Source organism: Panulirus ornatus, chromosome 5 (genome assembly GCF_036320965.1).
Source record: "Panulirus ornatus isolate Po-2019 chromosome 5, ASM3632096v1, whole genome shotgun sequence".
Lineage (NCBI taxonomy): Eukaryota > Metazoa > Arthropoda > Malacostraca > Decapoda > Palinuridae > Panulirus > Panulirus ornatus.
This window is the reverse complement of record NC_092228.1, coordinates 3,359,772-3,372,731: the sequence shown is the minus strand read 5'-3', so window position 1 is coordinate 3,372,731 and position 12,960 is coordinate 3,359,772. Positions and strand designations below refer to the sequence as shown.

Below are 12,960 nucleotides of genomic sequence, written 5' to 3'. Positions count from 1 at the left end.
AGAGGAGTAAATGTCATAATAACAAAAACTTGGATAAGGGCTGAACTCCCTCGAGCAAAACGGAAACGCATAAGTTTTCCCTAGTTTGAAAGGGTACTCTAAAAAAAACTTATTTGCAGAAATAATATGTGACATGCTATCATGATCCTATCAGATCTTTGCTATTGATAAATCTCGATTAGATTTTCCAGTTAACTAGAAACTAAAACTCACAAACCTTGTGTTTTTATCCTCTAGATTGATACAACAGAGCTCTTAATGAAATACTACACACTTTGATCTATACCTTTACTATATCGACTAAATTACAAAGTATTTATAACGGCAGTGTTACACTTTGTGTTAATATTCTGCCATCGCCTTTTTTTTATATAAATCTGAATTAATTTCGCGGACCATTTATCATAATGAATTGGTTCGTATTAACCCCCTAGAGTTCGCGGACCATTTATCATAACGAAATGGTTTACATTAATCCCCTAGAGTTCGAGGATCATTTAGCATTACGAAATAGTTCATATTTATTCCTTAGAGTTCGCGGACGATCTATCATAACGAAATAGTTCACATTGACTCCCTAGAGTTTTGGTTTGAAATTCTGTGTTAAGATCTATACTATATTCAAGAATGCAAATCTTTTACATACATAAAATGCGCACTGATTGAAGATATAATTTATGTAATAAATAAATAATTTATCAAACATTTCTAAAATCATAAAGAATAGATTTATCATATTAACCAAAATGTATTTAAACATCTCATTTGACTTGTTTACATTTCACTACACATGGCCGCCTTCCCTTGAGCCACACAATTTCGCCGTGACTCTCGCTTTCAATCCAGCATAGACACCTCAACTCTAGGAATACCTTGTTGAATAGATAAGTTTACATCGTTGTTTATGGGATTTTATAGAGCCTATGGATGCAACGAAGACAGAGAAGAGGAATTCATACTGTGCAATAACGCTGGCGCTCAGAGTTGAGGTCTATGAGCTCCCATGTTACGTATGAGGTAAGTAATTTCAGATTCTCCTTTTGCCAGGTGTAAGTGCTTCCAAATGCGACATATTTTTTTTTCTAAATGCCTGTTCTAGGCTGTCTAATGGACGTAGAGATGGCTTTGGTTTCCTAAATCATTGCCTTCTTCCGTTGGTATGTTGAAAACGGAATGAGTGGCTCGTGTGACGGGACGCGGGGATGGTAATTGAAATCAGGTAATTGATGCAAGTGAGTGTGTCACGCCGTCTTAAACCTTATTATACTTTAATTAGGGTTCTTCTTACCCTGCATCAGTATAATTGTGAATTTGTCGACCTTCCTACTGAAGTTATTGTATATATTGATAATGTTACAACTAAGTTTAGGTGTGGGAAATATTTCTAAGAATTCATTGGAAAATTTAACATGAGTCCAGTGGGAGTTCTGTGACAACTCATACCTGGATTCCATGTTTTTATCTTATCTCGGATACCGTTTACTGTTTAAACTGAATTATTTCTTTTCTTTCGAAATCACATGCATGTCCTGGTTTCAGTATTTACAAAGATTGTGGTATAATCATTTATCATTGTGAAAATGCATGATTCTCTTGTTTTTAAACAATGATTAAGTTAAAAGACTTATCTTTTTAAAAATTGTACTGGAAGAAGCCACCTTTATAGTAAATACCCTCAAGCAAATCAAGGTCATTTTCACACATTTGAATCATTCTTAGGGAGAATGTAGGTCGGTGTCCTTGTTGCTTGTTCATAATTTTTTTTTATCAAAGTCATTTATTGTGATCATTATTGTGTGTCATTTTCATGTAACAGTTGAGTGCTTTCCTTCTCAAAAGTGATGTAAAGCAAACAAAAGGCTACAAATTTTGATTGAAACCACCATTGTGGATACAAAGTAAATGACATATAACCTTTATGTACATCAGGTATGTAGGGGAGGTACCCAATGGTTGATTGATGTTGGTGTGCAAGGATCATGGCATCAGGGAGTTATGTAAAGTTGTTTGGCTGCAACCATCACATTTTCCTCATATTTCAAAGTTCTCCCCATATTTTTTAACCTTGTTTCTAGATTGAGTGATAAAATTTAATCCACATCCCGATGAACAATACCTGTGACAAGCATGAAAAAAATTATTTGAAAAGGATTTACATAAAGCCTATTTTTCTGACCACAATTATTTTAGAGTGGATAGGAATGAAAGGCCTCATTATGATAAATTGTAATCTTTGAACCATTAAAATGTTAAGGAATAATCAGGAAATGTACTGAATTCTGTAATTACTTGGAGAACTAATAATACATCTAATGTCCTGAAATATGATGTCAGGTCCCAGATCCGTATTCATTGTGATGCCTAGCATTCTGAAATATAATATTAAGTCCCAGATCCATATTCATCATGATGCCTAGCATTTATTGCAACTTTAGTTGTAAAGACAATTTGTTAAAAATCAAGATTCAGTATTTTCAAGTACCCTGCCTGTTTGCTTCAAAATTTAAAGATATTGCAATGAAGGACATCATTAACACAATATGTTTTATAATGCTATTAAGTAATCTAGAATATCACATGACTGATTAGCTCAAATACAGTATTTGAATTTCAGATCCTTTATTAATGTTAATGAATAGCATGTGATGAAATGTTGAAGAAAATTTCTGCTGTGAAAAAATATAAAGCTGTAAAGCAGAGATCTTCAAAGGTATTTTTCAAGGGGTTCACAACCTTAACTTCTTGTCTGATATACAGGAAAAATTTCTGCTCTGAGAAAATATAAAGCTGTAAAGCAAGGAAATTTCTAGGGTATTTTTCAAGGGGGTTCCCAACCTTAACATCCAGGCTGATATACTGGAGCAGTATGTAGAAATCATAAGGGAAAATGGAAATGTGTAATTACCTCAAGGGTTAAAAGGGGAATAGAAAAAAATGAGTGATAATTGAATTTCACAGTATGAAAAACATTAGTTCAGCCATAGTAAACCATTACTACGTATGTCTAATAGATTGCAAATGATGTAAAGGTAGTTTTTAATGAAGAGATTTTGTAATGCAGTCTGTAATGCCCATCTAGTGTACATCTCTGATGTGCACTCCCATCTGGGAACTCCCATCAAGGGAAAGTCCATGGCAAGAGTCTCTACATATTCCTGTCCATGCATGCCTTCCTTGCATACACCATTCCATGGTGTCTTCCCCATTTCTCCTCCTCCAGTACTCTTACACTCTATTTCCTCAAAGTATCCAATGAAACAAAAAAATTTAACCTTGAGAAGATTATGAAAATATCATGGACATGAAATGCAAATGAGATTGCAAACTCCCTTTTTCATGTGAAAGATGTTGTATTAGACCCTCAAATACTGGCAAAAATGAGACTGCCAAGATTATCAACACTTCACTGGAGTAATGACTGGGCGGCATGGGGTTATCCGTATTAAGAATGGAAATGATGAGTATCTTGTAAAGTTATGTGCTGAAAAAGGACTGGTGATTGGTAATACCTGGTTTATAAAAAGGGACATACACGGATATATATATGTGAGAAGGGAAGATGATCAGTGGGTGTTATTAGATTACATATTAATTGGTAGGCGTGCAAAAGAGACTTTTGGATATAAGTGTGCTGTGAGGGGCAGTTGGTGGGATATCTGATCACTACCTTGTGGAAGTGAGGGTGAAGATTTGTTGAGGTTTTATCAAAGAGAAAACAGTACTGGTGAGAAGAGAGTGGTGAGAGGAAGTGAGCTTGAAAAAGAGATGTGTGAAGAAATACCTGGAGAGATTGAGTGTATAATGGAAAAAGGTGAAAGTAAATGAAGTAAGAAGATTGAGTGAAGAATGGGAGGTGTTTTGGGAAGCAGTGCTAGCAGGTGCTAGAGATACATGTAATATGCTAAAGGTGGGAGGTAGACAGATTAGAAAGAATAATGAGCGGTGGGATGAAGTTGCTTGTGAAAGAGAAAAGTATTTTGGTGATACTTACAGGAAAGGAGTGCATTAATTGGAAGATATTCAAGATAAAGCAGCAGGAGATCGAGAAAGATGCGGGAGTTAAAAAAAGAGGGCAAATGAGAGTTGTAGTAAGTGAGTATCATTAAACTTTAGGGAGATTAAGATGTTTTGGAACGAAGTTAATAATGTGCGAAGAACAAGAGAACAATTAAGAGCATCAATGATGGAGGCAGAGGGGAAGTGGTTACAGTTAGTAATGAAGTGAGAAGATGTGTTGAGTATTATGAAAGACTTAATTATGTTTGATGGTAGGGTCGCAGATGTAAGGTGTTTGTTTTTTGGTATTAAAGAAAGTGAGGGAGTCATGGAGAGGAGTTTGATGAAGAGAGAAGAGGTGGTGAAAGCCTTACACAAGTTGAAATGTGGAAAGGCAGTTGATGTAGATGGTATTGCATTGAATTTATGAAGAGAGGGGATGACTGTGTTGCTGACTGGTTAGTTAGGATTTTCAGCATATGTATTGATTATGGTGAGATACCTGAGGATTGGCAGAATGCATGTATAGGCACATTGAAAAGAGGCAAGGGGGTGAAAGGAGTGTTTAACTAGAGAGGTATAAGTTTGTTGAGTGTACCTGGTAAGTTGTATGGGAGGGTAGTGCTTAAGAGAATGAAGGCATGTACAGAGAGCATCAGATTGGGGAAAAGCAGTGTGGTGTCAGAAGTGGTAAAGGATATGTGGCTCAGGTGTTCCTTTCAAGAAGCATTTCATTATGTCATACTTCAATTTTAAAACGAAAATGATTTTGGGTAAAAGAAATACCTGAACTCTTACCTATAGCTTTTGGTAATTTTGCAAGTTTTTTAGATTTTCTTGAAAACCTCAGTATAAGGACTGTTTTTCATTGTGAATTTGAGTTTGAAGTTCAAATATATGTTAAGGGACATTAAAGCCTATAAATTGATAATGATTTGTTATTCTTTTATAAGATTCTCTCATTATTAGGTTTGTATTTATTTAGTATCTCTTGCCTTGGGAAATCATGAGATATTTTCTGTGATTATTTCAAGTATAGAAGTGTTCATTATGCTATAGTTTAGTTTTAAAACAAAAGGATTTTTGGGCTAAAAGATTCCATGAAATATTACCTGCAAATTTTGGTATTTTTGTGTGTGTAATTTTTTTTTTTTTTTTTTTTTTTTTTTTCGCAGTCTCCTGCGCCTGCGAGGTAGCGCAAGGAAACAGACGAAAGAAATGGCCCAACCCACCCCCACACACATGCACACACATACACGTCCACACACGCAAACATACACACCCACACATCCCAACGTACACACATATATACACACACAGACACACATATACACACATGCACACAATTCACACTGTCTGCCCCTACTCACCCCCATCGCCACCCCACCACACACGGAATAGCATCCCCCTCCCCCCTCATGTGCACAAGGCAGCGCCAGGAAAAGACAACAAAGGCCCCATTCGCTCACGCTCAGTCTCCAGCCATCATGCAATAATGCCCGAAACCACAGCTCCCTTTCCACATCCAGGCCCCACCGAACTTTCCATGGTTTACCCCAGACGCTTCACATGCCCTGATTCAATCCATTGACAGCACGTCGACCCCAGTAAACCACATCGATCCAATTCCCTCTATTCCTTGCCCGCCTTTCACCTTCCTGCCTGTTCAGGCCCCGATCACTCAAAATCTTTTTCACTCCATCTTTCCACCTCCAATTTGGTCTCCCACTTCTCCGCATTCCCTCCACCTCTGACACATATATCCTCTTGGTCAATCTTTCCTAACTCATTCATTCCATATGCCCAAACCATTTCAAAACACCCCTCTTCTGCTCACTCAACCACGCTCTTTTTATTTCCACGCATCTCTCTTACCCTTACATTACTTACTCGATCAAACCACCTCACGCCACATATTGTCCTCAAACATCTCATTTCCAGCACATCCACCCTCCTGCGCACAACTCTATCCATAGCCCACGTCTCGCAACCATACAACATTGTTGGAACCACTATTCCTTCAAACATATATATATGCATGAAAACTTCAGTATAAAGATCATTTTTCATGCTGAATATGAATCTGGAGTTGAAATATGTGTTCAGAAACAGTAGAGTCTATAAATAAATAATTAATTGTTACTCTTTTTTTAGGAGATTCCATGATTATTCAGTTCATATTATTGGTTATCTGTCGCTTTGGGGAAGGATTATGAAGTATTTTTCATGATTATTTCAAGTATAGTAGAGTTTCATTATGTCTATTTCAGTTTTAAAACAGAAAGATTTTTGGTCCAAAATATTCCCTTAACTGTTATATGCAATTTTTGTTATTTTTGTGAAGGTAACAGATTTGCTTGAAAACCTTAGTATAAAAACTGTGTATCATGCTACATTCGACTCGGGGGTTGAAGTATATGTTGAGAGACATTGAAAGCTGTAAATGAGTAAATAATGGTTACTCTTTTAGAAGCTTTTGTGTTTATTTGGTTTTTATTTATTGGGTATCATTAGGTCATGTTCCAATTATAAAACAGAAAGATTTTTGGGCTAAAAACTCCTCAAACTATTACCTATAATTTTTGGTATTTTTTTGAGGGTTATAGATTTCCATGAAAACCACAGTACAAGGAGTATTTTTGATGCTGAATTTGAATCTGAGGTTGAAATTTATGCAGGGGGTCATTAATGGTGGTAAATAGATAAGTGATTGTTACTCTTTTAGGAGATTCCATGATTATTTGGTTCATATTTATTGGGAATGTTGCCTCGGGGAAGGATTATGAGGTATTTTCCAATATTATTTCAAGTATAGAAGAGTTTCATTATGTCAAATTTCAATTTTGAAATGAAAAGTCTTTTTCGGCTGAAAAAGATTCCATGAAAAAATATACCTGCAATTTTTGGTATTATTGTGAAGGTAATAGATTTGCTTGAAGACTTCAGTATGTGGACTATTTATCAAGCTAAATTCGAAATTGGGGTTGAAATATATGTTGTGTGATATTAAATCCTGTAGATAAGTAATTGTTACTCTTTTAGAAGCTTTTTTGTTTATTTGGTTTGTATTTATTGGGTACCTGTTGGCTTAGGGAAACATTGTGAGATGTTCTCCTTGACTATTTCAATTATAGAAACATTTCATTGTGCAATTTTTTGTATTTTTGCTTGAAAACCTCATTATAAGGACTATGTATCATGGTACATTTGAATATGGGGCTGAAATATATGTGGAGTGATATTAAGCTCTGTGACTCGTAATTAATTGTTACTCTTGTAGAAGATTCTTTGATTGCTTGGTTCATACTTACTGAGTATATGTTAGCTTGGGGAAGCTTTACGAGATATTTTAGGTTGTTATTTCAAGTAAAGAAGTGTTTCGTTATGTGGTATTTCATTTCTAAAGAAAAATAGTTTTTTGGGGCTAAAAAATTTCCTGCAATTTTTGGCATTTTTGAGGGCTATAGATTTTCATGAAAACCTCAGTGTAAACAGTATTTTTCATGATGAAGTTGAATCTGGGATTAAAATATATGCTGGGGTCATAAATGGTGGTAAATAAATGATTAATTGTTACTCTTTCAGGATATTTCATGATTATTCATTTTATATGTAATGGGTATCTCTCATCTTGGGAAAGATTATGTGGTACTTTCCATGATTATTTCAGGTATAGAAGAGTTTCATTATGCCAAATTCAATTTTAGAACAAAATCGTTTTGAGGCTTAAAGAAAAAAATCCAAGAACAAAACATTACCTGCAATTTTTGGTATTTTTGTAAAGGTAATAGATTTGCTTAAAACCTCAGTATATGGACTATTTATCATGGTAAATTATGGTCTGGGGTTGAAATAAATGTGGAGGGATATTAAGCTCTGTAAATTGATAATTAATTGTTACTCTTTTATAAGATTTTTTGATTATTCAGTTCATACTTACCGGGTATGTGTTGCATTGAGGAAGCCTGAGATATTTTCCATTATTCTTTCAAGTATAGAAGTGCTTTATTGTGTTATATTTCAGTTGTGAAGATAATAGATTTGCTTGAAAGCCTCAGTGTAAGGACTATTTATCATGCTAATTTTGAACCTGGGGTTGAAATATATGTTGAGGGACATTAAAACCTGTATATAAGTAATTAATGATTACTCTTTTAGCTTCTGTGTTTATTCTGTTCATATTTATTGGGTGTCTGTCGTCTCGGGGAAGCATTTGAGATATTTTACTTATTCATTTGAAGTATAGAAGTCTTTTATTATGTCATATTCCAGTTTAAAGACTATATTTTATACTGAATTTGAATCTGGGGTTGAAATATATGTTGGGGGACATTTAGGCATGTAAATAAGTAATCAATTGTTTCTCTTTTAGAAGATTCTTTGACTTCAGTTCGTAATTATTGGGTATCTGTCGGCTTGGAGAAGCATTATTAGATATTTTACTTGATTTTTTCAAGTATAGAAGCATTTCATTATGTCATAGTGTTTCAGTATTAAAAGAAATTTTTTTTTTTTGGCTGAAAAATTCCTTGAAATTTTTTGTATTTTTGCGAGAGTAATAGATTTGCTGAATTCGAATCTGGGGTTAAGATATATGCTGGTTATCATTAATGGTTGTAAATTTGTAATTAATGTTACTCTTTCAGGAGATTTCTTGATTATTCAGTTCTTATTTATTGGGTATCTGTTGCCTCGGTGAAGGATTATGAGTTATTTTCACAATTATTTCAAGTTAAGAAGTTTCATTATGTAATATTTCAATTTTAAAACAAAAATATTTTTGTGCTGAAAAATTCCCTCAACCATTACCCGCAATTTTTTGGTATTTTTGTGAAGGTAATAGATTTGCTTGAAAACCTCAGTATAAGAACTATTTATCATTTTACCATGCTAATTTCGAATCTGGGGTTGAAGTATATGTGGAGGGATATTAAGCTCTGTATACTAATAATTAATTATTACTCTTTTAGAAGATTCTTTGATTATTTGGTTCATATCCATTGTGTATTTGTAGGCTTGAGGAAGCTTTACGAGATATGGTATGTTCCATGATTATTTCAAGTATACAAGTGTTTCATAATGTCATCCTTGTTCATGAAAGTTTCAGTCGATGACCTCTTAGGATATCTGGTTGATGTCTTCAATAATCTTGATTTACCTGTTTCAAATTCTGTGTTTATTGATTTGATAAAATTGTTTATAAAAGACTGTGTATTTCAGTTTAATGGAGCATATTTCTGAGCATTTGATAATCTTGATTTCCTGTTTCAAATTCTGTGTTTATTGATTTGATACAGTTGTGTATAAAAGACTGTTTATGTTTTCCAAGGTAGTGTGCCCATGAGCTGCCGTTACCTCCAATCCTATCTTGCCAAAAATTCCAAACCTTTCCTTCTTCATGGGCATGTGCTTTGATATTGTGATTCAAGCAATATATGTAGTAAACCCAAAGCATTAGGTCTGCCTTTGGCAAAATCTGATCACAGGTACTTGTAGGTAGGTAGGGGTATGCCAGATCAGTTGTTTATCAGTTGTGCCTAAATGTGTGTGGATGTAACCAAGATGTGAAAAAAGGAGAGATAGGTAGTATGTTTGAGGAAAGGAACCTGGATGTTTTGGCTCTGAGTGAAACGAAGCTCAAGGGTAAAGGGGAAGAGTGGTTTGGGAATGTCTGGGGAGTAAAGTCAGGGGTTAGTGAGAGGACAAGAGCAAGGGAAGGAGTAGCAATACTCCTGAAACAGGAGTTGTGGGAGTATGTGATAGAGTGTAAGAAAGTAAATTCTCGATTAATATGGGTAAAACTGAAAGTTGATGGAGAGAGGTGGGTGATTATTGGTGCATATGCACCTGGGCATGAGAAGAAAGATCATGAGAGGCAAGTGTTTTGGGAGCAGCTGAATGAGTGTGTTAGTGGTTTTGATGCATGAGACCGGGTTATAGTGATGGGTGATTTGAATGCAAAGGTGAGTAATGTGGCAGTTGAGGGAATAATTGGTATACATGGGGTGTTCAGTGTTGTAAATGGAAATGGTGAAGAGCTTGTAGATTTATGTGCTGAAAAAGGACTGATGATTGGGAATACCTGGTTTAAAAAGCGAGATATACATAAGTATACTTATGTAAGTAGGAGAGATGGCCAGAGAGCGTTATTGGATTACGTGTTAATTGACAGGCGTGCGAAAGAGAGACTTTTGGATGTTAATGTGCTGAGAGGTGCAACTGGAGGGATGTCTGATCATTATTTGTGGAGGCTAAGGTGAAGATTTGTATGGGTTTTCAGAAAAGAAGAGTGAATGTTGGGGTGAAGAGGGTGGTGAGAGTAAGTGAGCTTGGGAAGGAGACCTGTGTGAGGAAGTACCAGGAGAGACTGAGTACAGAATGGAAAAAGGTGAGAACAATGGAAGTAAGGGGAGTGGGGGAGGAATGGGATGTATTTAGGGAATCAGTGATGGATTGCGCAAAAGATGCTTGTGGCATGAGAAGAGTGGGAGGTGGGTTGATTAGAAAGGGTAGTGAGTGGTGGGATGAAGAAGTAAGAGTACTAGTGAAAGAGAAGAGAGAGGCATTTGGACGATTTTTGCAGGGAAAAAATGCAATTGAGTGGGAGATGTATAAAAGAAAGAGACAGGAGGTCAAGAGAAAGGTGCAAGAGGTGAAAAAAAGGGCAAATGAGAGTTGGGGTGAGAGAGTATCATTAAATTTTAGGGAGAATAAAAAGATGTTCTGGAAGGAGGTAAATAAAGTGCGTAAGACAAGGGAGCAAATGGGAACTTCAGTGAAGGGCGCAAATGGGGAGGTGATAACAAGTAGTGGTGATGTGAGAAGGAGATGGAGTGAGTATTTTGAAGGTTTGTTGAATGTGTTTGATGATGGAGTGGCAGATATAGGGTGTTTTGGTCGAGGTGGTGTGCAAAGTGAGAGGGTTAGGGAAAATGATTTGGTAAACAGAGAAGAGGTAGTGAAAGCTTTGCGGAAGATGAAAGCCGGCAAGGCAGCAGGTTTGGATGGTATTGCAGTGGAATTTATTAAAAAAGGGGGTGACTGTATTGTTGACTGGTTGGTAAGGTTATTTAATGTATGTATGACTCATGGTGAGGTGCCTGAGGATTGGCGGAATGCGTGCATAGTGCCATTGTACAAAGGCAAAGGGGATAAGAGTGAGTGCTCAAATTACAGAGGTATAAGTTTGTTGAGTATTCCTGGTAAATTATATGGGAGGGTATTGATTGAGAGGGTGAAGGCATGTACAGAGCATCAGATTGGGGAAGAGCAGTGTGGTTTCAGAAGTGGTAGAGGATGTGTGGATCAGGTGTTTGCTTTGAAGAATGTATGTGGGAAATACTTAGAAAAGCAAATGGATTTGTATGTAGCATTTATGGATCTGGAGAAGGCATATGATAGAGTTGATAGAGATGCTCTGTGGAAGGTATTAAGAATATATGGTGTGGGAGGAAAGTTGTTAGAAGCAGTGAAAAGTTTTTATCGAGGATGTAAGGCATGTGTACGTGTGGGAAGAGAGGAAAGTGATTGGTTCTCAGTGAATGTATGTTTGCGGCAGGGGTGTGTGATGTCTCCATGGTTGTTTAATTTGTTTATGGATGGGGTTGTTAGGGAGGTAAATGCAAGAGTTTTGGAAAGAGGGGCAAGTATGAAGTCTGTTGGGGATGAGAGAGCTTGGGAAGTGAGTCAGTTGTTGTTCGCTGATGATACAGCGCTGGTGGCTGATTCATGTGAGAAACTGCAGAAGCTGGTGACTGAGTTTGGTAAAGTGTGTGGAAGAAGAAAGTTAAGAGTAAATGTGAATAAGAGCAAGGTTATTAGGTACAGTAGGGTTGAGGGTCAAGTCAATTGGGAGGTGAGTTTGAATGGAGAAAAACTGGAGGAAGTGAAGTGTTTTAGATATCTGGGAGTGGATCTGGCAGCGGATGGAACCATGGAAGCGGAAGTGGATCATAGGGTGGGGGAGGGGGCGAAAATTCTGGGGGCCTTGAAGAATGTGTGGAAGTCGAGAACATTATCTCGGAAAGCAAAAATGGGTATGTTTGAAGGAATAGTGGTTCCAACAATGTTGTATGGTTGCGAGGCGTGGGCTATGGATAGAGTTGTGCGCAGGAGGATGGATGTGCTGGAAATGAGATGTTTGAGGACAATGTGTGGTGTGAGGTGGTTTGATCGAGTGAGTAACGTAAGGGTAAGAGAGATGTGTGGAAATAAAAAGAGCGTGGTTGAGAGAGCAGAAGAGGGTGTTTTGAAGTGGTTTGGGCACATGGAGAGAATGATTGAGGAAAGATTGACCAAGAGGATATATGTGTCGGAGGTGGAGGGAACGAGGAGAAGAGGGAGACCAAATTGGAGGTGGAAAGATGGAGTGAAAAAGATTTTGTGTGATCGGGGCCTGAACATGCAGGAGGGTGAAAGGAGGGCAAGGAATAGAGTGAATTGGAATGATGTGGTATACCGGGGTTGACGTGCTGTCAGTGGATTGAATCAAGGCATGTGAAGCGTCTGGGGTAAACCATGGAAAGCTGTGTAGGTATGTATATTTGCGTGTGTGGATGTATGTATATACATGTGTATGGGGGGGGTTGGGCCATTTCTTTCGTCTGTTTCCTTGCGCTACCTCGCAAACGCGGGTGACAGCGACAAAGTATAATAAAAAATAAAATAATATTTATAAATTACCTTAAAAGTTTGTAAGTGGCAGAACAAAACACAAGGAAATCAAGAATGAATGAAGTAAAAGCAATAAAACCTAAACCATTGCAGAAATGTAAACAGTGAATCTACACAGTACAATAAAGTACTGTACTTAGTAGTGAGGTCCCCAGCCTAGAATGTGTGCATCCTAATTATCAGTATTATTATTATTATTATCACTTATCCTTAGTCGCTGTCTCCCGCGTTAGCTAGGTAGCGCAAGGAAACAGACGAAAGAATGGCCCAAACCCACCCATATACACACGG

At 36.9% G+C, this 12,960-nt stretch overlaps 1 long non-coding RNA gene across 1 annotated transcript in view; it reads left to right on the top strand.

Annotated features, from left to right (window-relative positions):
• The first annotated feature begins 798 nt into the window (after positions 1–798).
• LOC139747294 (uncharacterized) overlaps positions 799–12,960 on the top strand; it is a 32,781-nt gene continuing 20,619 nt past the window's right edge. Inside the window, exon 1 of the long non-coding RNA XR_011712365.1 lies at positions 799–1,017. This is a non-coding gene — a long non-coding RNA (uncharacterized lncRNA). The remainder of the gene's footprint in view (positions 1,018–12,960) is intronic.